Below are 25734 nucleotides of genomic sequence, written 5' to 3'. Positions count from 1 at the left end.
CACTGGGTGGGCCACAGAAGCCATTTTATGATAGTCTCAGTTTGATGTTAGAATCAACTTCCTTTGTATTTTAAAGGATGTGATGTCAACTGCGTAAGGGCTTGTGATCAAGTCGGGGGGTAATCTCTGGTAGTTACATTGACCAGTGTCAAGTTCTGCATTAGTTGTCTGTATCTTCTTTGAATTCCACACTTCAGCAGTGAGAAAGAAGGACAATAGTTCTGATTTGATGGTCCTACAATTTGACTTTGCTGCTTGTCTGTTTGGGCTAGCAAGGAGCAGCACAGGATAGTCCGTCTCCACCTGCCTTGTGATGGTCAAATGCATAGAATCAATGCGGCCAAACTTCCACTCACCGCCAGACGCGGCAAAATAGTAATTGCTTTTGCCAGCCCTTTGAAATCTTTGAAGTGCTTTCCGAATAGTGTGAATTTTTTAAATGTTTCATTTTTGTACATTTGACTTGCCATTGAAGTTCTTGTACGAAACCCAAAGAGATTAAATTTTCAATATTTTAGAATGGAAAAGTTAAAGGAGTCTCCCCCTCCAACCACCACCATTGCAAGAGAAACCCTATAGTCATCCAAACATTTCATCACATCACCGAAAGGTCATGGCAATTTCCTGTGGAGGCAGAAATTTATATACAGAAATATAATCCATGTAACAGGACTATGATTATACACACATTTGATCAGCTTTACTCAGTCATACCCCCAAAGAAAAGAACATTTATTGAATCGTTTTAGTGCTGGCTTTAAGGGATAAATCTTCTCAAAGTTAGACCCTTAAAATGTGCTCCATAGCATAGCACTAATTTATATACAGTATATAGACAGAGTTGGATCCTGATTAAGTTACTTGCTAACAGGAGGTAATTTTTTAAAATTTCCTCTTCTGCTGCATAATTCAGATTCACCCCTCATGCTCAACCTTGACTCTCAGGAGCAGCACGTCTTCCATTAGCAAACACCATTGTTGGTATCCCACTTACAAGTTGCAAAGTTAAGGTTTTTAAGGACGAAGTTAGAATGAGAGTTGACATGTGCCTTCTTATCCTTCAGAAGCCTGTTTGGAAGACTTGCCGTCTGCGCAAATATCTTTAGATTCAAGACTTCTGTCAGATCAATTTTGTGCACTTGATTGCTTGCAAACTTCTTATTCTTGAGATTGTTTCTGGTGAATCTTAGATTTGTACAGCACTAAAAGTAGAAGTAACAGGAGCAGTAAAATGTTTTGTTGTGTCATAAGAATGCTCACCTTTCATGCTGCTTTCACAATTACCGGTTGCTTTATCCTGTTTCAGTATTTAGCCATCTGTGAAGACATTTATCGGCTTCTATATTCCTTGACCAATGAGTAAAGGATTGCCTGGTGCAACCCAAAATAGGGGGATTTAAAAATTTTATTTCAGAGTGGTAAGTCTGTGCATGCAGCCAATAAATCTCATGCGTTCAGAGCATTCCCAGAATTATATTGCACAGCAATATATATGTTTGTCCAACAAATATTTCAGCTTACTGCACAAAGAGCCATCAGCTTTTGATAGTTTGTCAGAACTGATCACAAAAGGCATAACCTCTTACAAACTTTGACATGAAACTTGAGGTTTTGTAGTCAACAACAATCTGAGTTTCCTTCTAGGTATTTGGTCTTTAGACTGACCTTCTTTGAGTTCAGCCAAGCAATTACTTAAACTTGTACTGAATCATAACCTGATTAGAACTTTTCCCTGACCTTAATAATCCCCAAATGTAAGTTTTCTGTCTTTTTTTTCTTGCTGGGTTATAGCTGGAAAAGGGTCAGTTTTTTTTTAAATGTACAAAGAAGCTAAAAGCACACCCACCCACCTTTCCCCCTGATTTTTATAATTGTGTTACCCTTGACTTGTTAAAGGGCCTTTAATTTCAGATTAAATACCTGTTAGATTGATTTTAACAATTCATTTGCACATACATCTGCTTGGCGTGCAGAAGGTCCTAGGCTTGATTTCTGGCATTTCCAGTTGGAAGGATTAGGTGGCAGTTAAGGTGAAAAACCTCTCCCTGAGACCCTGGAGAACTGGTGCCAGTCTGAGACGACGACGCTGGATAGATAAGTGGTCTGATTCAGTTTAAGGATGCTTTATGTATTCATGGTTTCTGCACTCGACAACTATGACTTCCCACTGTGAGTCTATCTAGCTATTTACATGCTGCCGTGTTGTCCCCTCTTGTGATATACATGTAAGAATGACACAGTCCCACATATGGAAGCAATTTCTATCCAGGAATGTGTGGACCAGCCCTGAGTCTGAAAGTGCAAATGCTAGCAGGTTGTGTCTTCTTCCCCACCCCCTTAAGTTGCCCATGTATATGCGGTGCTTTCAACCTTATGAAAAGGCTTAATGGCGGCCTAAATTGCATTTGCATTTGCTGAAATCAGTTGTTCAATACAAGATTCAGTTAAATAGCTATTTCTGGCCCGTCAAAGGAGAAAGTGAGTGACTGTCATTACGAAGATGCTGATTACTGGAGTTAGGGCAGCTTCACAGCAATTTGCTAACCTTGTTTACCAAACAAAATTGGCCTCATAAGCCTCACGAGGGCCCAGTGCCAGCTTTTTAATGTTTTCTTTTTAAACTAAAAGGTTATGAATGCTGTGCACTACAGGGGGTTCTTTGGTGATTTTTGCAAAGTTCTTTTCTCCAAAACTGTTGTTTCAGTTGGTTATCTCTCTTCCTTGTCCCTTTTCAGTCAGCCTTTCTGTCACTTTCCTTACATGCTCAAAACACATGGACTAGAAGAGTCTCAGTTTCTTGATGGACATATGAAGCCACTGCCTTTGGTCCAGTAAACTCAGCACTGTATACCGTAACTGGTATTTATTTATGGCATGGCATGTGTAATTTAGCCAGGAGATCCTAGGATTGTCTGGCAACCAGTCAAGGCATGTTTGTAGGTGGTTTGCCATTGTCTAGCTCCATGTCATGGCCCCTAGTGTTCCTTGGAGGTCTCCTATCCAAATGCTATCCTGGGTCGACTTTACGTAGCTTCTGAGATCAAAGGAGATTGGGCTTGTCTGTAACTGGCAATAGCTGTCCAACATCTTGGATAAATGACTGTTCAGCCATTGTTGCCCAGATTCCTTGCTGTTCTTTTGGATGGGAGTGGTTACTATCTCCACAACATGAAATTCATCCTGTCAGTGCCAGATACTTGCGGCCCTCTGCATCTGAAGCATGTGTTTGATTACTATGCCAAGTCAATCAGAAAAGAGAGGGAAATAGCTGCTCAGCTGTGAGGCATTTGCGACCTATTTCGCAGGCAAAATCTCGACACTCTGCTGTGACTTCCCTCCAACCTTAGATACAGAGAGTGAATTAGAGGCCCCTTGGCCGCCTCTGGAGGAAAAACTGAGTAACTTCAGATGATTCTCGCTGACTGAAGTGGACAGGTTGCTAGCTTCAGCTCAGCCGACGCACATGTCCTTTAGAACCCTGCCTATCATGGCTACTCAAAACAACTGATGTAAAGATAGTGGCCCTCCTGCGGGAGATAATCAACCTCTCTCAATGGGAGAATTCCCGGAGGGACTGAAAAAGGCAGTAGTTTGCCCGTTGCTGAAAAATCCCATCACTGGATCAGCGAGAGCCTGCCAACTACTGACCTACCTCAAACTAGCATTTCTGGGAAAGATGAGGGCTGTCGCGGATCAAGTATCAGCATTCCTGGAAGAAACTTCAGTCCTAAACGGATCGCAGTCAGGTTTCCAGCCTGGCCATGGAGTTGAAACAGTGCTTGTCACCCTAGTGGATGATTTCCACCATCAGATGGATCAAGGTGGGTCAGCGATGCTTGTACTATTAGACCACACAGCAGTGTTTGGCACAGTCAACCATGAGCTCCTAGCTCATCACCTCACCAATGGCAGGATATGTGGGACAGCCCTCCAGTGGTTGACCTCCTTCCTCCGAGATCACAGACAGAAGGTAGCAATAGGAGACAGACAGTCAAGCCACGATCAACTCACATATGGAGTCCCACAGGGAGCGGTCCTCTCTCCAATCTTGTTTAACATCTTTATGCGCCCTCTTGCTCAGCTGGTGCGTACATTTGGGCTGGGATGTTATCAATATGCTGACAACACCCAGCTCTTCCTCCTGATGGATGACCGCCCTGACTTTCCTCCAGAAGCCTAATCCAGGTGTTTGGAAGCAGTGATAAAGTGGTTTAAGGAGAGTCGTCAAAAGCTCAACCCTTCAAAGATGGAGATCCTATAGCTAGGTAGGAAGGGTCCAAGTGAGGAAACGCAATGGTCCATCCTGGTCAGGGTACAGCTAACAGTAGCTCACTCTGCCAGGAACCTTGGTTTGATCCTTGACGCCTCCCTCTCCGTGGAGGTATAGGTCACAAGAGTAGCACGATTGGCATTCCACCACCTACACCAAGCCAAGCTACTAGTGTCCTACTTGGTCATGGAACACCTAGCTACAGTGATCCATGGAATGGTCACCTCTAGGCTGCACCTCTGCAACTCGCTGTATGCAGGCCTGCCCTTATCCTTGATCCAGAAACTACAACTGGTCCAGAATGCAGTGGCTGCAGGAAAGAGAAAGGCAGCAGGAAAAGAGAAACTGAACATGAGATGGACTGATTCAATTAAAGGAAGCCACAGGGCTGTTAACAATAGGACATTCTAAGTAAGGCTGTTAACAACAGGTTGTTCTGTAGGTCATTAATTCATAGGGTTGCCATAAGTCAAAAGTGACCTGAAGGCACTTCATGCACACACACTGTGAAGTCCACCACAGACCTTAAGTAGAAAGCAAAAGGCATTTAAGGAGATAGTGAATAGTTAGACATTTTTGTAAAGGGACCTGTGAGTCCACGCTTGCCAGGTTATCCTTGTCAGTAATATGGATGCTGTGACCCGTGCTGCTGTCTGAGGTTTACAGTCCAAAGGCACATAATATCTGCCATTCAGTCTTCTGTTGAGGTCATTTCAGAAATGACAGTAAGGAATGTGACACCAGAAGAAAAGTAATCTGACTATTACTATCTTTCTTACTTAAAACGTGCATATACTTTTGAGGCTGGATCTGAGGATTTTGTTGAGTTATGCCATGAAGGAGAAGAAGAAGATGATGAAGAAGAAGAGTTGGTTCTTATATGCCGCTTTTCTCTACCCGAAGGAGGCTCAAAGCGGCTTACAGTCGCCTTCCCATTCCTCTCCCCACAACAGACACCCTGTGAAACAAAATGCATTTTAAACTTTTAGATAACCTCACACCAACTACTTAAACACTGCGCATTTCTGAGGAACATTGACTCTGGTTGGTCCAGTTGTGAACTCAGTTACTTTGATGCTGTATTTGGCACTTTGACTTTTAGATTTCCCTAAGCTTGTTCACTGTGTAAGGAAGGACTCCTCTCAGCAATATGTATTCGTCGAATGCAGCCCTAGAAAGCATTGGCACATTAGCTACTTTTCTTGTGCCACATTTAATAGCCTGTCCTCTTGAGTGTTTCTTTCTCTCAGCATTTTCACCCTTTTCTGGGGTTTGCACTTTTTTTCTGCACCTTCCCTTCTCTCTCTGGTCTTCGTTTCCTCCCTTGGATTTTCATGAGCTCTGCTAAATCCACATTATTGATTATTTCTCTCTCTCGGCAACATCAAATATCCTTTTCTTTGCTGTACCTGGATATGAGAGCTTAGACAGCAAAGTGACCAGAGAATACACTTCCAGGCTAACTTTTCTTCAGCCTGACTGTTTCAGGAAGGTGTTTTAACTTTAGTTCCCAATATGCACTATGGTTAATAGATGGCCTACCTTACAGGGCTGTTTTAAAGGGAATTGAGATTATATTGGCAGACCTTACTGTTTTACTTACTAAATTTAATATTGGTTTACTAAACATTCTTATACTTACTTCCTCACTGGCTTGTACTATTCCAGAAGGCTGGTTGTTTTGTTCATTTTCTTGTAAACATGATCCAAGTTGCTATAGTATTAGGCAGTTTGCAAGCTAACTAGCTTCTTGGTTTTTTGCTCTTCTGTCTTGCCTTTTCCCCCTTTTGATCTCCTTAGTGATTCTTTGTGGTTTGATTTCTTAAATTATTTGCTTTTAAACTGCTTTCATCACAGATTAATTCCTTAATTCCATTGTTTCCCATTTCCTTTGGCTGTATAAGAGCTTACGTGCGCATCAAAGCTTATTTTTGTTTGGGGTGACAAATAGTGTTGGAAATTGCAGTCCCCGCTGTTTCCCCTTTCTCCTCTTCCTACTTTTCTCTGTAACAATAAATGAAAATACCCTGGAGGAGGAGAGGTCTAGAGGGGAAGGGGACAGTCTAGACTTCCAAACAGTTTCCCTTTCCTGACAAAGTAGATCACATTTCCTTCCTAAGGAACAAGGCTGTGAAGTCACAGGTTTGTTTTCAGCCTTGATCTTCCTGAAAGTGGTTGAGTCAAAATCTGCTTGTGGAGGATGACTCAGAGGAGCAGCAGTATAGCCAAGGTAAGGGAATATATTGAAGGTTATTTCGTGCGTAGTTTCTATTTAGTAGAGAATCTTATTGTTGAGCAATAGTAGAGAAATTATTATTATTATTATTATTATTATTATTATTATTATTATTATTATTATTATTTAAATTTATTACCTGCCGCTATCAGCAATGCCGTCTCGTGGTTGGTTATATAGTAAAACCCCCACATAAAAGACGTAAAACCCTCATTAAAATTATATACCCTGGTGGCATAAACCTATCTTCCCATCCCAAACAACTAGCTCCCTCTCTGTGTGCCATAGGGGGTAATCTATGGATGACAGTGGTCCACCACCAGGTGATGTTCTGGCCCAGTGGTGATCTCTCCTGGAGGGGCCATTGGAACTTCCATGACCTGGTCTCAACCATAGACCGGACTGAATTGCTCTGTGGAATACAGGCCCTGTGGAATGCATAAAGCTTCCACATGGCCCTCAGTTCTTCTGAGAGCTCATTCCTCCAGGTTGGGGCCAAGTCTGATCAGGGCCCTGGTCAAGGCGAAGTGAACCTCCCAGGGGTTAGGTACCACCAACAAGTTGGTACCTGGCCGGGCTGCCAAGAACCGGACGGTAAGAACAAGAAATTCTCATGGATCGCCTTCATCCCACAGTGGGGAGGGGGGATGGTTCCTGGTGGATGGTAGTCATTATTCACCCCAATTTGTCACAATTCTGGGGCTAAGTCATGCAGGGTATCCCCATGTAGCCCGATGCACAGGGGGGAGGCGTGGTTTGGGCAGTGGTCCCAAGGGCTTCCCCAGTCCAAGGCAGCATGCCATCCCCGATGCCTCCACTATGGCTCCCACCACCTTGCTCCAGTTCACTCTCCCGGCACTTGTGTTGTTGAGCTGGGGGCATCTGCTATGTGAGTCTGCTGATCTCACTGGTAGCGGTAGGGCCTTCTCAAGCTCTGTCCCCTGTACTCCTCCAGTGCCTGGCTGCTGTTCATTTCCAGCCTGGATAAAAAGGTAAAAGGTAAAGGTATCCCCTGTGCAAGCACCAAGTCATGTCTGACCCTTGGGGTGACGCCCTCTAGCGTTTTCATGGCAGACTCAATACGGGGTGGTTTGCCAGTGCCTTCCCCAGTCATTACCGTTTTACCCCCCAGCACGCAAGCTGGGTACTCATTTTACCGACCTCGGAAGGATGGAAGGCTGAGTCAACCTTGAGCCGGCTGCTGGGATTGAACTCCCAACCTCATGGGCAAAGCTTTCAGACGGCTGCCTTACCACTCTGCGCCACAAGAGGCTCATTGCCCAGCCTGGATAGGAGAGGGTTATTGTTCCCTTCCTTTCCTAAAAGTCCCACATGGAATTGGGCTTAGGCCCATGATGATATTGGGGCTGAAAAACCAACCAGGCATTTATTACACTCCAAAAACACAAGATGGGCAGAGCCTTCACGCGTCGGTGTCCATCTTTGCCACCATCTTTTGTCTCCCAGCTTGCTATGGTCCAGGCTCACGGGCCCGGTAAAAGACTAACAAATTTATTTTTGTTCCTGTTAGTTCCTGCATTGTTATATACAAGATCTGCTTATTCTGAAACGTTTAAACTTTTTTAGCCGTATGGATTAGAACCAACAATTGTTTTAAAAGAACCCAATAAAATAAAGATGTTTGTCCTTGTTAAAGATGAGCCCAGTCCCCTCTAGGGGCTTTTGGGGTAGAAGTGTATGAGTAGTTCTATCAAGTTGGCCAGCCAACAGAATGGCAAATCATATATTGGATTCTGTTCCAACATTTCCTAAGGGACTACAGTCTATTTTGCATAACTGAAGAAAGTTGGTGATAACTTACTGTTCTTGTTTAAGCTGCTGGGCTTTGCCCAGCTGCCTTTTGCCCAGTCGTCCATTTTCACATCCATCTGGCCAGTGCTGTGTTTACCATCTGTTCTTGAATTTTTTGCCTTCAATCATCTCTATGTAGAATCTCCCTTTCCCAGTTTGTTTTTATGGAACATCCAGATTTTCCCCTTCTTCCTGGATTCTCTCAGAACCTGGAGACCCAGTTTTCATCTCCCAGCTAGTTCTTGAGGTTTGTTTCCTGGGCAGAGGCCACATTCCTTCCATAAATTGAAATGACAGCTTGGTTAATTCTGACTTCCAGTCTTCTTTGATATTGTGGCAGCTCAGCCAATGGCTTCATGGAAAAGAGGCTGCTTCTCAGTACTTCACCATTTTTCATTCTATGATCATCTTTTTGGAGAACAGATTTTTGGAAACTTTTCATTTCCTAATGTCCCATGCAGCTTCCACAGCATATAATAATAATAATAATAATAATAATAATAATAATAATAATAATAATAATAATAATAATAATAATAATAAATCTATATCTATCTGTACACTGCTCAGGGAGCGGTATAAATAATTGGTTAAGGAGGGGCGGAGTGTCCGGGATACAGAACCCCTTGGCCCCGGACTGACAACAGAGGGGCCAATCGGGAGGCGCTTTGCGTCTTCCGATTGGCCCTTCCACTGCCTCCAATTCCAAACTGCCTCCAATTCCAAACACCCATTCCCCCCCACTGACGGCTCAGGGTGGGTAACAACAAAAATGAAAACAATAAATAACAATTGCCACATTAAAACTTTCATTGTAAAACATTCTATATTCAGATTAATTTAAAATTGCATTAGTTTCTCAGTGAGATGGTGCAGGTGTCAAGTACAGTGAAAGCTTGGTTGATGGTTTGGACAGAGGGTCCAGAATATTTGGTGTCATTTCTGGCCTTAACCATGGGCTTGGCGGAACACCTCTATTTTATAGGCCCTGCGGAACTGTGCCTAGTCTTGCAGAGCCTTGATTTCTCCATGAAGAGCGTTCTACCATGCTGGGGCCAGGGCTAAAAAGACCTTGGTCTTGATTGAGGCCAGTGATGTAAGGCAGTGGTCCCCAACCTTTTTATAACCAGGGACGGGTCAACGCTTGACAATTTTACTGAGGCCCAGGGGAGGGGTACTCTTTTGCCGAGGGACGTCACCGCTGCCTGAGCCCCTGCTCTGCTTGCTTTCCCGCCGGCGCTCCTTACTTCCCACTGCATGCTGGGGGGCACTGCCAGCAGCAGCTGCACAGTGCCATGCCGAGGGGGGCCCCAGCCATGGCGGCCGCTGGAGAGCACCAAAGGTGAGCTGGCGGCAGAGTGTCAGGGCAGCCCCCGAGACAGCAGCCAGGGAGGAGGACGTGGAGGAGCCACAGCCCAGTACAGACTGATCCACGAACTGGTCCCGGTCCCCGGACAGGGGTTGGGGATGGCTGGTGTAAGGAATCAAAAGCAGAGTAAAGATAAAGATACCTTACAGAATATGGGCCTTCTGTCTTGTTGAGGCATTGGGCAGTTTAAGAGTGGAAAGTGGGTGCTGCTACAAAATGGAGGTAATGGGGAGCTGCCATGAGAGTTTTGGGGCCAATCACAAAACGCTGAGACTCTCCAACCAAGAAACCTCCTATCATGGAATGACTTGTTTCTCACTCCCTTCTACAGACTCTTTGGTGATACCATCTGTTTTTTTTCTGAAGTATGCCCTACTCCAACAAAGTAGACAGCTGAAATTGTTTTGTTTTGTTTTGTTGAAGAAACAAATGAACGTCAGGTAACCCATGGTTGGGGACTTCACAGTTCTAGAGGGTTACCTGCAGTGGTACATCCTAGCAAAAACAAACAGCTTTCTTATGGCACTGTGGTGCATCTGCTCAGAGGGATCCCATGGAAAACCTCTTGGTCACAGATATCAAGCCCCAGGAAAGCATAAGCAAAAAGCAAGTGGTCATGGTCGGCAGCTTGCAAGGAATAATCTCCGTTAGTGAGGAACTAGTCTTTGCACCATACCCCACTCCAGGCAGAGATGGGAGGGCATGGCCATGCATTAGCCAACTGGGCCAGGGGCACTTAGCATTTAGAATACCTGCAAGGGCAGATGGAATAGCCCTTGGGTTGCATAAAACTCTGGATGAGGGCGGTGTATGTAGTGGAGTCAGTCTGTCACCTGGGGGAGACAGGAACCGGACTTTGTATCCCGACCTCTCGCAAATGAGACTTATAACAGAGCTGATTCTTAGTATTTCTGCGTGAATCTGGAAGAATGGAAGTTTGTTCTCCTCCCAGCTTCCTATGGCTCAGGCTCATTGGCACCATAAAAGACTGACAAATTTATAGTGGACTGGTGCCTGCATTGTTATATACACAATCTACTTATTCTGAAGCTTTGAAATATGTTTAGCCATTTTCCTTTAAAAAAGAAATGGGCCTGTATGTTTATAATTTGCATACGTAGTAGAAAAGGCATTACATTTCCTGTTATCATGGTGCAGCACTGTCGAATAACGACTATGGCTTGTTTGAAAGATGAATCTACCCTTATGACCTGGAGAACCCTTCATTTGTTCCTCTGCAGTCTTTTCTGCAACCTTTCCCCCCCAACAGAGAACCTTCCTATTCTAAATGGTTAGCACAACAATTAGGGGCCTTCAGGATGTAATGTTTTTAAAGGAGTCAGGTTTTCTGAGGACAGAGCAGTTCACCAGGAATTAAGTGTAATAGTTTCCCAGTAACAATCAACAAATAAAAATTTATTACTAGAGAAGGCTCGCCAGCATTTGCTCTTTGAACTTCTGTCATGGTCTGGAGAGGAAGTTGTGAGGGTCTGGATTTAGTGTAACTTCCGTGTCTTGGGATCAGTACATCTGAAGCTCAACTGAGGTCAGTGCAAGAAAGGGCCTCATTTCTTAAGCCCTGCAGTGGTAGTAATCAGAGGTTCACTTGTTCTAGAATGATCGTCACATACTTTCCTTAGAAGTTTTCTGATAGGAGTGCAAAAGAAAGCATTCCCTTTCTTTTCCAGCCTAGCGCTAAATGTAAACAAGACTCCAAAGCAATTGCACACAGATCAGTATTGCGAAAACAGAGCCATTCTTTTCAAACCTGTATTTTGCTTCCTTTAATTTATAGCCCTCCCCTCCCCAAGGGTTCAGTGCCGGTTGCAACAGATAAACACACCAATTCTTACAAAGTTTTAAAACATAAAATCTTAACTTTAAAATCACTTGAATGGAAAATTTCCTAAAAAATGCAAAATTGCAAAAAATACAAAAAAAGGCCAGCCTGATACCATCTTATCTAAGGAGGAGGAAGGGCAATGTATGGAGATGTGAGTTCCTTAAATAACTTGATGGGTTAAGGCAGGAAGGCCACCTGAAACTCAGATGTACCATCAAGGCCTCAACCATGGGCCCAATGGAACAACTCCGTCTTACAGGCCCTGCAGAACTGCTTAAGGTTTCATGGGACACTGATCTCACCAGGAAGAGTGTTCCATCAGGTCAAAGTGATTTCTTTGTTTGAGGCCAAAACTGACCAATGGTGTGAAGATCCTGTGTTCATGATTGTCATGCCTCTGCAATAGGCTAGCTCACCCCCTTGTCACGGCAAGGAATGCGTTGATTGTATGGGACTTTCCGCACGCCTTCAAAATCGCACAATGGTTGCCAATTGAAAACGCTACTGATTTGCCATTATGCACAACGTCGTTGACAATCTGCCACACACCTGAAACCGATCTGCAAAAAGCGCTTCCTTGTAGCGCTTTCAGGGAAATCCCCAAAAGTGGATTCACCCTCCGGAAAGCGCTACACTCCTGCAACCAATCTGCAACACTAGCGGGAAAGTTCTGTGCGTTACCATTGTTATGGTTTCTACAAAGTCCCGCCCCCTGGCTCTCTCCTCTGATCTTCCGGCGAAGCGATCGCCATTTTTTTTCTCCGAGCAAGCGGAGATCAACACACTGGCGAGCCTCCGTTTAGAGGCTTCCCCGGCTGCAGTCCCTCCCCAGAGCTGTTTAGTCACTAAGCACAAACAACAGAGAAGCCCGTTTGCTGATTTATTTTCATATGATATTGTTTTTTAAAGGGAAAGGGGCTGTTTGGGAGCATGCTAACGGCCACCCATTGGCTGCTTGACGGCCAGGGGCGGAACGAGCTTGGCAATAGCGCTTCCTTTCTAGCGATTTTTGCCGAAACCGGAAGCCTGTGGGAAACGATGGAAACGCAACTGGATTCCACTACAAAGGCAGGTATGCATAACGACGAATTCCACTATTTCAAATGGTGATTTTTCATTCAGCAAACAATTTGCTACAAGGATCCCGGTGCGGAAAGCCCCTATATATATTGTTTTTTTCCTGGGATATCTCAATTCAGTTCTGCCTCTTGTCCCACCATGCTGATCTCGCTCTTTTCCACTGCTCCAGACAGGCAAACGCTCAATATTGCAATTCCTCTCCCTGACCTTTTGTCCGTGATTGGTGAAAGATTGAGAAACCAGGTGGAGTCAGTTTTCTCAGGATGATGGACTCACGCTCTCCCACCCAAAACTTGGTCTCACATGCCAAGTCCATGTTCTGCTCTGCAAGAAAATTCTGCAGAGCAGCCGTCTTATTATTTATGGACCTGACATTGCAAAACACCAGTGTCAGAAAAAGGTTATGATTCCTAACCCCACCACCTTAATACTAGGTTGGAAAGGATTCCAGTATTTTCCACACTTTCATTTAAACCATCTTCTACTGCCATACTTCCCATGCACACCAAGAACAGGGATCCTCAGCCCTTTGTTGACCTCCCTGTCATGCATCTCCCTCCCTTCTCTCATTCCCTCCCAACCACCCCATCTAAACAGGAACAGCTAGAATCCCCCCCCCCCCAATAAGCCTCATTTTCTTCATGGATGCCTGCTATTCAAATAAATCAGAAGGTTCCTCAGAGAATCAGATATGATGTCATGCTTGGCATCAATTGTGACTTTTGTGGTGGAGATTGTTGTATGTATTACACCTTTTTATTGCCTTTTCTTCTTCATAAGTAAATAAGACTGCAGGTATAGAACTCATATGATATTGTTTTGTCCATATGTGTCCATAAATACAGTGAAACCATCCCCAAGGTAGCTTCCTAAGAGTCTGCAGAAGAGCAAGACAACAAATGCCAGAGTGGAAAGATGACATAAAGGGAGAAGTGAAGAACTGCCTTCCCTCAACCATTGGAAGACTCTTCCCCTCTCGGTCAAAATTCCTCTTTTGCAGGAGATCTCTGATTGTCCCTTTTCCCTCTTTCCAAAATGCAGTTGCTGGGTTGACAATTTATTTCTTGTGGGGGGGAAGACTGTGTGTAAACAATTTGTCCGCTGTGTTTTATCCTTAATAACCACCTCCCCAGACCTTGTTTTGCGGGGGGGGGGGGTTGCATACAAGGATGCTTGACTCATGCCCTGACTCCTTTCCTGGTTTGGATGACTGGTATTTCAGAGCAGTAATAGCCCTTGCATTTCGAATAGAAGTGGCTCTGCATCTTCTTGAAATCCATGTGGGAAATGTTTGATGTCTATGTATTTGTTAAAAACGTTTGCCTTCAGTCTTTCTTTTTGCCAATTCACTACAGTTTATGCTAACACCAGAGTTTCGTGCCAGGCTACAGTTTAACACAAAAAGTAGAAACAAAAAATAGAGAAAGTGATATTCATCATAGACATTTGTCTTCCAGAAATTAAAAGGATGTTTAATTTATCTCATAAGAAAAATATGCTTAAAGCATATGCTTATATGTTGAATATGGTAGGATACATGGAATATGAAATCCCTGTAAGTTTTTAAAATAAGTATTTTTGCAGAAAACGTGTGTGTCTGCATTCTAAATAGTCTGTGGTGGTGAATTAAGAGTTTCCCATTTATGCCCACTCATTAGAAGCTACTTCCCACCTATTTGTTTTCTTGTGTGTGACATTTGAGGTCAAGTGTTTATGTACATGTCTCTGTGTGGGTGTATACCTGTCTCTTGCCTCTTTGTATCATGTGTAAGTTTGAACAAGCACACTGCTTCCTGCCAGCCCACATCCTTTGCCCAAACAGCTTCTGTATGAAGCAGCTGCAAGGACATCAGATGGGGAAACCCTTCGATCGTGTGCCGTTAGAGCAGGTGCATGAGTGTTCCTGGTTTTGTCATGTGACTGTCTCACTGAATTGTATGTGCTCCTCAAAGTTGTTTGTCTAATGCTTCTTCTCTGTGCTGAAACAATGGCCCTTCTTGACATTTTAACGAGCACAAGGGCAGGTTTTTACACCTTGTAGGTCAACGTGTAGCATTTCATTAAGAAAGGAAGGAACATGGAGGTGAGCAGAAGCAACAGGAGCCCTGCTGCGCTGAGAGGGAGCAAAATCACTATAATGACAAAACTGCATGGCAAGAATGGCATCAGTTTGCACATCTTTGATGAGGGAAGGCCGAGTGGCCCTGCTGCTCTGCCTGTACAGGTTGTCCATGGACAGCTAACAAACTCTGTTGTCAATAGGCAATTTGTTTTATTTTCTTAAGGGTTGGATGGGGAGAGATAATAGTCTGCTGTCTGAATTGTTGTTTTGGACTCTGAATTCAATTACCTGGGTCTGTACTTGAGGGCAGAGCCAGCTTGGTGTAGGGGTTAGGAGCGGCAACTTCTGATCTGGTGAGCCAGGTTTGATTCCCTTGCTCCTCCGTATGCAGCCAGCTGGATGACCTTGGGCTCATCACAGCACTGATAGAGCTGTCTTGACTGAGCTCTCAACCTCATGTACCTCACAGGGTATCTGTTGTAGAGAAATGAAGGGCAGGCAATTCTAAGCCACTTTGAGACTCCTGGTAGAGAAAAGTGACATATATATATAAAAAAACTAGTCCTCTTCTTTTTTCTTCGTCCATGAATACCATCGCTCCTATTAAAAAAGATCTGGGGAGGAAGCTCAAGCAAATGGGGGCACAAGTGGTATTCTCTTCAATCTTGCCTGTCAAGGGAAGAGGAATGCGTCGGGAGAGGAAGATAATGGAGGTGAATCAGTGGCTGCGTAGTTGGTGCCGGCAGGAGAGATTTGGTTTCTGGGACCATGGGATAGGCTTTCTTGAGGAAGGCCTACTAGCACCTGATGGACTGCACTTATCGAAGCTGGGGAAGAATGTGTTTGGCAGGAACCTGGGGAGATTCATCAGGAGAGCTTTAAACTGAAGCCACAAGGTGGAGGAGACGATCAACATAGGGAGTCTAAGGAAGGAGAACAATTGGGGGGAGCCCAACCGGCAAGGCCAGCTCATAGGGAACCAAAAGTAAAAGGATTCAGATGCCTTTATACTAACGCCCGAAGCATGGGCAATAAGAAGGAAGAGCTGGAACTTCTCATGCTAATGGAAAGGTATGATCTAGTAGGCATCACAGAAACTTGGTGGAATGATTCTTATGACTAGAATGCAATGGGGGATGGATATGAACAGAAAAAACAGAATAGATCAAAGAGGTGGAGGAGTGGCACTATAAGTGAGGAAAGGGCTTACCTGTCAGGAAATTCTAGTGAAGGAGAGCATATCTACAGTGGAAAACATCTGGGTGAAAATAAGCGAGGGGAAAACAAACAGTGTGGTGGTTGGTATCTGCTACCGACTGCCTGACCAACGAGAGGATGTGGATGCTGCACTTTGTGAGCAGCTTGAGAAAATATCCAAGCAGCTGGATCTTGTCATCATGGGTGACTTCAATTTCCCAGATGTGTGCTGGGAAACAAAGAGTTGTTGTCAATGATGTTTCATCAGACTGGAGAGAGGTGAGTAGCGGGGTACCTCAGGGCTAAGTGAAGATAAGTGTAAAGTTCTGCATCTGGGTGAGAAAAATGAAAAGCATGCCTACTGGATGGGGGATACGCTTTTAGGTAACACTGTGTGTGAACGAGACCTTGGGGTACTTGTGGATTGTAAACTAAACATGAGCAGGCAGTGTGATGCAGCGGTAAAAAAGGCGAATGCCATTTTGGGCTGTATCAACAGGGAGGGGCATCACATCAAAATCACAAGATGTCATAGTCCCATTGTATATGGCACTGGTCAGACCACACCTGGAGTACTGTGTGCAGTTCTGGAGGCCTCACTTCAAGAAGGACATAGATAAAATTGAAAGGGTACAGAGGAGAGCGGCGAAGATGATCTGGGGCCAAGGGACCAAGCCCTATGAAGATAGATTGAGGGACTTGGGAATGTTCAGCCTGGAGAAAAGGAGGTGGAGAGGGGACATGATAGCCCTCTTTAAGTATTTGAAAGGTTGTCACTTGGAGGAGGGCAGGATGCTGTTTCTGTTGGCTGCAGGGGAGAGGACACACAGTAATGGGTTTAAACTACAAGTACAACGATATAGGCTAGATATAAGGGAAAAAATGTTCACAGTCAGAGTAGTTCAGCAGTGGAATAGGCTGCCTAAGGAGGTGGTGAGCTCCCCCTCACTGGCAGTCTTCAAGCGAAGGCTGGATACACACTTTTCTTGGATGCTTTAGGATGCTTAGGGCTGATCCTTCGTTGAGCAGAGGGTTGGACTAGATGGCCTGAATGGCCCCTTCCAATTCTATGATTCTATGATTCTTGTTTTGTGTCTGTTGCTTTATGGTACAGAGCTGCATTTATGATGAAATTTATGATGAAAAGTGAGTTCTGATGACATACTAACTATCTATCTGTGTGCTGGGTCGGGCAGTAAACAAAAAAAATATTGTTGGCCGTTTAGGGGTCATTGAATGGCTGGCCTGTTTTACTGTTGCCTCGAACAACTTAGGTAGTTATCTCAGATCCTCAACTTCTGCATGTAGAAAAAGAAGTAGGACAGGCTGGCTTAGGCATTGGGGAAGACTCAAAGGAAAGAAAAATATTTTCCAGGATTCAGTAATGTTAGTCAAAGGGGGAGGGGGGAAATAATTGCATTTGAAAAGGAAGAAATGGGTGACCCCCTGTTTTTCTCAGGAGTCTCTGACTCTGAAACAAAGCTGGCTTTAATGTTCACCAGGTGTCACCAGAGTTTTCCACTTCCTTTCAGCTGCAGCATATAATGTTCTGCATGTGAGAATATTCATGTTCCTTCCAGGTACCTCCTGGTTCAAAGGGCATTAAAAGGTTAGGGGAAAAGATTTATTTTGCCTGTTTGTGGGTAAGTATGGCAATTTAATTCATTTGGCGTATAAGAGGGGTAAGAATGGGGGGTGGGACAGAGTCTTACCTGTCTTGCATGGAGCATTCTACAGATCTTATAACCTGCCATTTCTTTTTTTCCACCTGTTGTTGAAGTTTCCAACAGTCAACATTCCTGCCTTTTGCTGCCATTTCTAGGAACATCATGAAGAGCCAGCATGGTGTAGTGGTTAAGAGCAGCGGCTTATAATCTGGCGAGCCTGGTTTAATCCTCCGCTCCTCCACTGCAGCCAACTGGGTGGCCTTGGGCTCATCACAGCCCTGACTGTGCTGTTTTGACTGAGTAGTCCTGTCAGAGGTCTCTCAGCCCCACCTACCTTACAGGGTGTCTGTTATGGGGAGAGGAAGGGAAGGCAATTGTAAGCCTCTTTAAGACTCCCTTGGGCAGTGAAAAGTGGCATATAAAACCAGCTCTTCTACTTCTGTATATGTCATCCATTGTTTAATTCAAAATGGTGATGTGCAAAGAGCTGGCCAGAACACAGGTGACGCCATCCTCCTTCTTAAGCATAGACCAGACATCTAAACTACTACTACTACCTCTTGTCCTTCCAGTATCAACCATCTGTTCTACAGCAGAGCAGCTGGCAAGGCTCACTGCATGCTCTATTGTGAAACATGGGTTGGCAGGATTTGGGAAGGAATATGGGAGCAGGTTAGGATAAGCTTAGAAGCAGGGCCCAAGCTAAAAATGTGGCAGAACACTTTACTGACCAGTCTGTCGCCAATGTTTGGTGGGAAGAAATGATTAAATTCTGTGCATATGGCACAGTGGCAAACAAGTTTATGGGAAGGCCAAGCAGATTTTTAAGGGCTGGTGGAAGGCAATTAGTCACTGTGACTTGATGCTCCTTAGTTCAGATCTCACCTGTGCCATGGACTCAGTAGGTGACCCCATGGCAAGACATTTTTTCTCAACCTACCCTCATGCAATATAGCAATAACAATAATGGGTGAATAGGGAGGCTGTAGTAAGGTTTACACTGATATACATGAGAGTGAACAATGAAACCATTATGTAAATCATTCTACCTATCCAAAGAATGTGCTATGTAGCTGGCAAAAAAAAAAGGAAATAAACAAAAAATATCAATCGAGTAATGGCTACAATAAAAGGTATTTTATTCAGAGAACCTATATTAATTAAAAGCTTTATTTATTGTTTTGTCCGTGACTTAATACATGAAGCATCCATTAATGGAAACCCCTCTAAACTCTGAGAGATCCATAGAAAATTCAATTATAGAATACAGGTTTTTAAATGTAAAAATATGTGATTTTATCATGTATGGTTTTATACTGTTGTAACCACCCTAAGCTAATAGGATGGGGCAGTATAGAAATAAAATATTTATTATTACCGTATTTGCTGGCGTATAAGACGACTGGACGTATACGACGACCCCCCAACATTTCCACTCAAAATGCAGAGTTTGTCACATTACATTACAGTACTATGGGCCACTGTGGGCAGCTACGTCTATCCCAACTGAAGTGCGCCCGGCGTATAGGACGACCCCCCCCCCACTTGGGGGCATGTTTTTCAGGGGAAAAAAGTAGTCTTATACGCCAGCAAATACTGTACTTATTAAACCACTGTTATTTACACACTATATCCCTATCCTATTGCTCGCTATAGATTTTTAAAATAACTTGTCGAAGAAGACCTGGTTGTTTGTACCCTACTTTTTATTAACTGCCCTGAGCCCCTGGGGAGGGCGGCATATAAATATAATAAAGAAATCAATAAATATTACCCAAAGGAAGCACAAAGCAGCTTATGATGGCCAACCCTTCCTCTCCCCATAACAGGCATCCTGTGAGACAGGTGAGGCTGAGAGAACTCTGTGAGAACTGTGACTGGTCCAAAGTCATCCAGCTGGCTCCATGTGGAAGACTGATGAATCAAACCCAGTTCTCCAGATTAGTGGGCACTGCTTTTAACCAGTACACAAGCTGACTTTCTATCCACAAGCTGATAGAAAGACAGGCGGAATGCAACTGTGTTGATCCCCCCCCCCTTGCTTTTTGGTAGCTTTTGATACTATTTGTCCTGGTACCTTTCTGGGTCAGTTGGCTGAGATGGGTATTTGAGGGGTTCAGTGTACAATTTCACTTTAAAGGCTTTTTTGATCTTTCTGTCTCATTGTTGAGAAAACGATTATAATATGTGGCTCATGGGTAATTGAAGGGCTGTTTCAGCAGTTTTATTATTAGTTTATCATGCAGATATTATAAGCCGTGCAGAACTATGGGACAGGGCTCTCATTAGTGGTCTATTAACATGTTGCCCCAGTTATGCAGAAGCCACTGGGAAATGGCTTCCCTCCATGGGCAGGACCCACATGGGAGATATGAATATAGAGAAATACTTCTGTATTGTTTCCATGTATCATATGGAATCTCTGCTTAGGGAAGAGAAGAAGTCTCATAAGGAATCGGAAGGGTATTGTAAGCATTTTCGTATGATGCACGCAAAGATACGCTGCGTAGAGCCATGGTCAAAGAGAAGTGTTATTTCCTAGCAGCTTCCATGCTGCTGGGATACTATTTAAACTGGCCCTAATTTTAACGCAATAAAATAATACTGGAAGCTTTTTAAAAAATCTGCCTGTGCCCTTGCTATTTTACATAAATGGGCTCATACTGTGAAATTTTAATAGCAATAAATTTCTACTGGGAAATTCTCACTGAACCATTTGTGGTGCAAGCTGGTTCTTTTTGAACTGTTGACAATTTTTCAGCTGATCGTTTTTCAAAACTGGCTCCTTTTCTCTGTTTTCCCCTCGTAGCGTTCCCCTTTAGGGTTAATGTTATTTCTTTGCTGCCTGAGAGATTACATGTGGAGTCCTGCCCCTTTTGGAATGAGTCAATAAGAGTCGTTTGAAAGGAAATACTCTAGTCCCATCATCTTTTGTTGAAACCATTAGAAAGTTACTTTATTAGTACTTGGCTGTGGTCCCAAGTCTTTCAATCTAAGCTAATGGAAGCTCAGACAATGTAAAATTAAATGGACACATTATGGTAAAATGGTGAATTTTAGTAGTTCTTGGGAGTATATAGTCAATCAACACACCTGTTACCAGGTAAATAGCCATTTTTGGCCTGAAATTGTTTGATCAATAAAATTCTGAAACACTATGAATGCATGTAAAGAAAAAAATTGCTGTTGGGTCAAAATTCTGTTGTCAAGGGTGTTCTTGAGAACCTCTTAAGGATTCGGTACAATTGATGGAGCTAAGCCCTAATTGGAATCAGAGTGCCTCAGAAATGTTTGTGAGACAGAGATGATTCATATCCAGAAAAGTGTAAGAGGTTTCTTTCTATGTTTCCCAGTTATTACCTTTCCAGGTATCCTTTATGTGTGGCCCTTTATGAACAGGCGCTGGGAATTTTGTGCAGCTTTTCCCACTCCACCCCCCTAATCTAGCACCCGTTGTATTCCTGAATACAAGAGGCTTAACCCCTAGTAGTAAAATATGTCTGAAGTGTAGTCCTGTAAAGCAGTGGTCCCCAAACTGCGGGCCGCGGCCCGGTGCCGGGCCGCGAAGGCCATGGCACTGGGCTGCGGCTCCCTCTCCCCGCCCCCCCCCCCGCAGTAAAAAACTTCCCAGGCCGCAAGCTTGCGGCCCGGGAAGCTTCTTACTGCGGCAGGGCGGGGAGAGGGAATCGGGGCTGGGCTGCGCCCGTGTGGGCATGGCCCAATGTGCGGGCGCGGATCGCGGGGCGCGGCCCGATGTGCGGGCGCGGCCCGATGTGCGGGCGCGGCCCGATGCGGGGGCATGGCCCGGGCGTGGCCCGATGCGTGGGCGTGGCCCGCGGGCCGCGCCCCAATGCCCTTCCGGTCCCCACCCTCAGAAAGGTTGGGGACCACTGCTGTACAGAATGCTTCCAGTATGTCTATTGATTTTAATGGGGTTAGATTGGAGTAATTCGGTGCATGACTGTTAGGCCTGTGCACTTCGGTGCACTTGGCCGCTTTGGTGGCCATTCAAGCCCGAGGTGGCTAGCATCATGGTGCAGGGGGGAGGGGCAGTGCCAGTGGCGGTGCGCATCCTGGTGCCTGCACGCAGGTGCAGAGCTCTGCACCTATGTCCATGTGCCAACTTTTCCGGCGGCGGCGGCGGCACCGCCCCACCCCCCACACCATGGCACGGGCGCCCGCCTTGGGCTTGAATGGCTGCTGAATCAGCTGAAGCACACTGAGGCGCAGAAGCCAATTGGCTATATTGTGTCTAAGCGAGTATCTAGCAGTGCACTTGAGAGAGTACCTCCGAAGCACATTTAGAGTGATTTTGTTTCCTCTTGAAGGGATGGTGTGAATAAGGAAAGCCTTAAAGCAGCCTTTCTCCACCAGGGTTTCATGAAATCCTGGGGTTTCTTGATGGTCCTGGAAGGTTATCCCAAATGGGTGGGAGTTAATTAATTTTTATATGTATTAAAAATTTGTAAAGCATTTATCAGGTGTTCCCCCCCAAATGGCCAATGATGGGCCTGGAGGGGGTGGGAAGGGGAGGCGCCCTGGGTGGGCGTGCCCACAGCTAGGTTTCCCAACCATATTCTGCATGATCGCATCATTTCTGGGGTTTCTTGAAGCCTGAGGAATGTTTCTCAACGGTAAAAAAAAAAAAAAAAAAAAAAAGAAGAAGAAGTTGAGAAAGGCTGTCTTAAAGAAACAGGCTCTCTGATCTTGCATAGACTTCACCTTGAAGAAATTCAGTTTTTTTTTTAAAGCATGTTCAATGCACTTTCCTATTGAAGATAGCTGTGTGCTGTAATTTAAGTGTCACAAAAATTTCATTAAAGGGTGTGGCTTCTCCCATCCTTCACAATGCCACACTGATTGTATTAAATCCATTCCTTTGGAGTGGGCGGGAATGCTGTGCTTCAAAGTGTTGCACCAAAAAGAGCATGGTGAATGAAACTCTTCATGTTGTAAATTCTAATTTTAATGGAACTCACACAACCTTTGTTCAAACTGTATAATTGGCCAAGCAAGTAAAACTGTGTCCGGCTAACATTCCAGCTAGTTGGCAACCTTGATCTTTCAGGTACAGCTCCCCCCCCCAGTCTTAATTATGGGGAGGCATGCAGGATGAAGAGAAGCATACCAGCCAGCTGGGATACTAGTGATGCCATTTCCCCCTTTGTGTGTGCTTGCAAACAGGTAATTACTGCTTGCTGCTGATAGGCAGATGAATGGCAAATTGTAGGGCTAGACACTAGGGGATGATGTCTGAAGTGGATAGGACTTCATTGGACTTAATCAGGACAGCTGGGCCATTCTGCAAGCAGTAATGGAATGATTTTTTTTAAACCACCCTTCTTGGTATATTTAAATGTAAAAATATTGAAGCATTAACCAAATAAAGTTTAAAAAGCTTGTCTGTGTTGTCTTTGGCTTTAGCCTATAGCTACACTTTTTTAATTTGGGGAGGAATGAAAGAAGGAGGGAGGACGTTTCTCTATCTAAGGCTAAAAGGTCTAACGTAACTATTTCTTGTTTTGCATCTTTAAGCTTAATTTCTCAGTAACATACTGCTTTGGAATGTTTTGTTTAAAGAACAGGATTAAACTCGATGTTCTCATCCTTTTCTCTGAACTCTGTCTTTTTTTTTAAGTGAACTTACATTAACAAGAAAACAGTGCTCCAAAACCAGCTTTCAAGCTAAAGAAGAAAGAGTGCAAAGGTGCTTAGTGGAGTCTCATCTAAGAGAATCAATGCAGCCTTCTGTGCACTTGAAGTTGGACAAGCAGGAATGCTGCATAGACAGGTCTCTGCCTCCCATCAACTACATGTATCTACCAATGTATCTACATGCTCTTGCCATGACTATAGTGACTCCATTTTGTATGTCTTTGCTTTTAGTGTCTGCGCTACTTTGTAGTAGCTGGGATGGGTCAACTAAGGTTCAGAAAGTGGGGTGCAGGGTTGGTATTTTCCACCTCTGCCATTCCATTGATAGTAAATCTGGTGGTTTGGATTATCTCTGTGTCCTTGGAGCCCAGGCAGGGCTACTGTTTCAAGTGATGAGTTCCGTTTTTGGACAGCATGAGAAGTGAATGGGAGGGGAATCCCCTGGAGTTTTTGTGCCTGAATTCAGAATTGGGGGGAGGGAGTAGGGTTGGATTTTCTTCTACTAAAAGTCTGCTTACTTGGAAATATTAACAGGAGCCTCATTTTATGTTGCATCTACTGATAACTGTTCCTTCTAGGATTACTTCTGCAACCATCCAGCAGCCTCTATTTTCCCTTCCCCAGAAGTAAGAATTGTCACTCCCAGCCTATGTATGAGTTAGTTATGATATTATGACATGGAGAGGAGTGAGACACTTGGTACTTAAAGGCTAACCATTCATAGGTATGGATTGTGTCTGGCATAGCGATGGAGACACCCAACCTGGGGTCAGTCTGACAGTACAAGAGCAGAGGAAGGATACATGGTTTCATGGAAGCCCACTGTACATTTAGTGGTGAGTAGTGCATCGTTTGGAAGACCTCATGAAACTATGCTTTCATTTGTGAATCTGGTTCCTGACCAGCTTGGCAATTTTGTTTGTTTATTTGTGGTGACTCTCCAAAACAAAAAGGAGAAAAATATGGACCCAAATAAACATCCAGGAATCCAAATACCAAAAAAGGTTAATAAAAAAGGGAATGTCTATACGCCTAATGGGTGTCAAGGTTTTTAGCTGATGCAAGTTTGATATAATTTTAAGTGTTTTAGGTATTTAGGTGTTTGAATGATGTAAACTAGCGATCCCCAGCCTGTGGGCTGCGGACCACATGTGGTCCTTCGACTAATTGGAGGTGGGCCTCGAAGGACGCCTTCTCTCCCCCCCCCCCGGCCCTTTACTTCATCCCCCCGGCCCTTTACAACACACTTCGGGTGTCCTTGTCCCCCATCACTCCCAGATGGGACTATCTCGTTGCAGAGAAACAAGCTCAGGGTTCCCATTGATTTGTCATTGTCATGAGTTAAAATTTCCATGAAAATAAAATGTTCCTTACGTTCATTGTTGTGGCGTGTCTGTATCTTATTTTGAAGGGATGTTTAAACATTACCATAGCGATCAGAGAGCGTTAGGGCAGTGGTTGAGAGTAGAGGAGTAAACTACCCCCCCCCACACTGGGCCTCAGTAAAAGGCATTGAGTGGTCCCCAGCATTGAGTGGTCCCCAGCATTGAGTGGTCCCCGGTGATAAAAAGGTTGGGGACCACTGATGTAAACCACCCTGAGCAAGGTAGATACAGGGAGGAACAGTATAGAAATTTAATTATAAATAAACAAATAATGTTGCTATAAAAACATTGTTTATTAATATGCATTTCAGTATTGCTGCCTTTATCAGTGGTCTGCCATACATATAAATTTAATGCAGGTTACCATACCGCTTGGAAGCTAGAATTTTTGGCTGTGCTGCTAAGTGTTTGGAAGGAATGGCGAGTTGTTCTTCTAGATGTTACATTGACTTTGATTGTATTTTTGGTATTTTGCATATTTCATATTCTTTCAGATGTCATATGCTGTGGAAAAGTGAAGGTGAAACAAGATATTCATCACCAGAACCTTGTTGTATATATTGGAATGAAAAAGAAGACAACTTTAGAAAATCTTTTTGGGTTGGTTTTTGCCAGTCATGCCACAGTGTCTTTTGTTTTACTGCTGTTGCTGCATACATATAAGTACAGCATACAAGAAATATACAATGCATTTTGTAATACATAGGCAGAATCTTAACAGATAGACAATGGGAACTGTGTTGACTGTTAGTCACATGTGTGGATCAGTGGGCCAGATAAAATAAATGAGGTCTCTAAGTTCTCAAAAACAGGCCCTGGTCAAGGCAAGCATGAATCGTGCCCCAGCTTGCACTTTCAGCTCCATGTCAGTTTTCTCCAGTCAGGTGGGGAGCCAAATATATTGAAATACGTTGAGGGTCAAAACGAAACATGTTTGGTCAGTGGCTTTGAAACATTCATATGTTTATAGAATTGGATTTTATCGGAGGCTATGCATAAAGCCTTTGAGTGTTTTTAATTAAATTATTATTAAGTACTGGTATTTTTATATTATATTTTAGAAATTTTATGGCACACTCCACTACAGATATTACCTTTTTATTAGCCTTTTTTGGTATTTGAGGTAACTCACCTGAAAACCTGTAATAAATATACAGA

General features: G+C 44.0%; 1 long non-coding RNA gene across 40 annotated transcripts in view; it reads left to right on the top strand.

Annotated features, from left to right (window-relative positions):
• The window catches only part of LOC143845043 (uncharacterized), a 622217-nt gene that overhangs the window by 326846 nt on the left and 269637 nt on the right, over window positions 1-25734 (top strand). Inside the window, exons 6-7 of one of the 40 annotated variants that reach the window (XR_013234224.1) lie at window positions 23175-23327; window positions 25071-25176. The exons of 38 other annotated variants lie outside the window; for them this stretch is intronic. This is a non-coding gene — a long non-coding RNA (uncharacterized LOC143845043). The remainder of the gene's footprint in view (window positions 1-23174; window positions 23328-25070; window positions 25177-25734) is intronic. One more of the 40 variants, XR_013234223.1, reaches the window with a different exon arrangement.

This window comes from Paroedura picta, chromosome 9 (genome assembly GCF_049243985.1).
Source record: "Paroedura picta isolate Pp20150507F chromosome 9, Ppicta_v3.0, whole genome shotgun sequence".
In the NCBI taxonomy this organism is placed as follows: domain Eukaryota; kingdom Metazoa; phylum Chordata; class Lepidosauria; order Squamata; family Gekkonidae; genus Paroedura; species Paroedura picta.
This window is presented reverse-complemented; position numbering and strand designations above follow the sequence as displayed.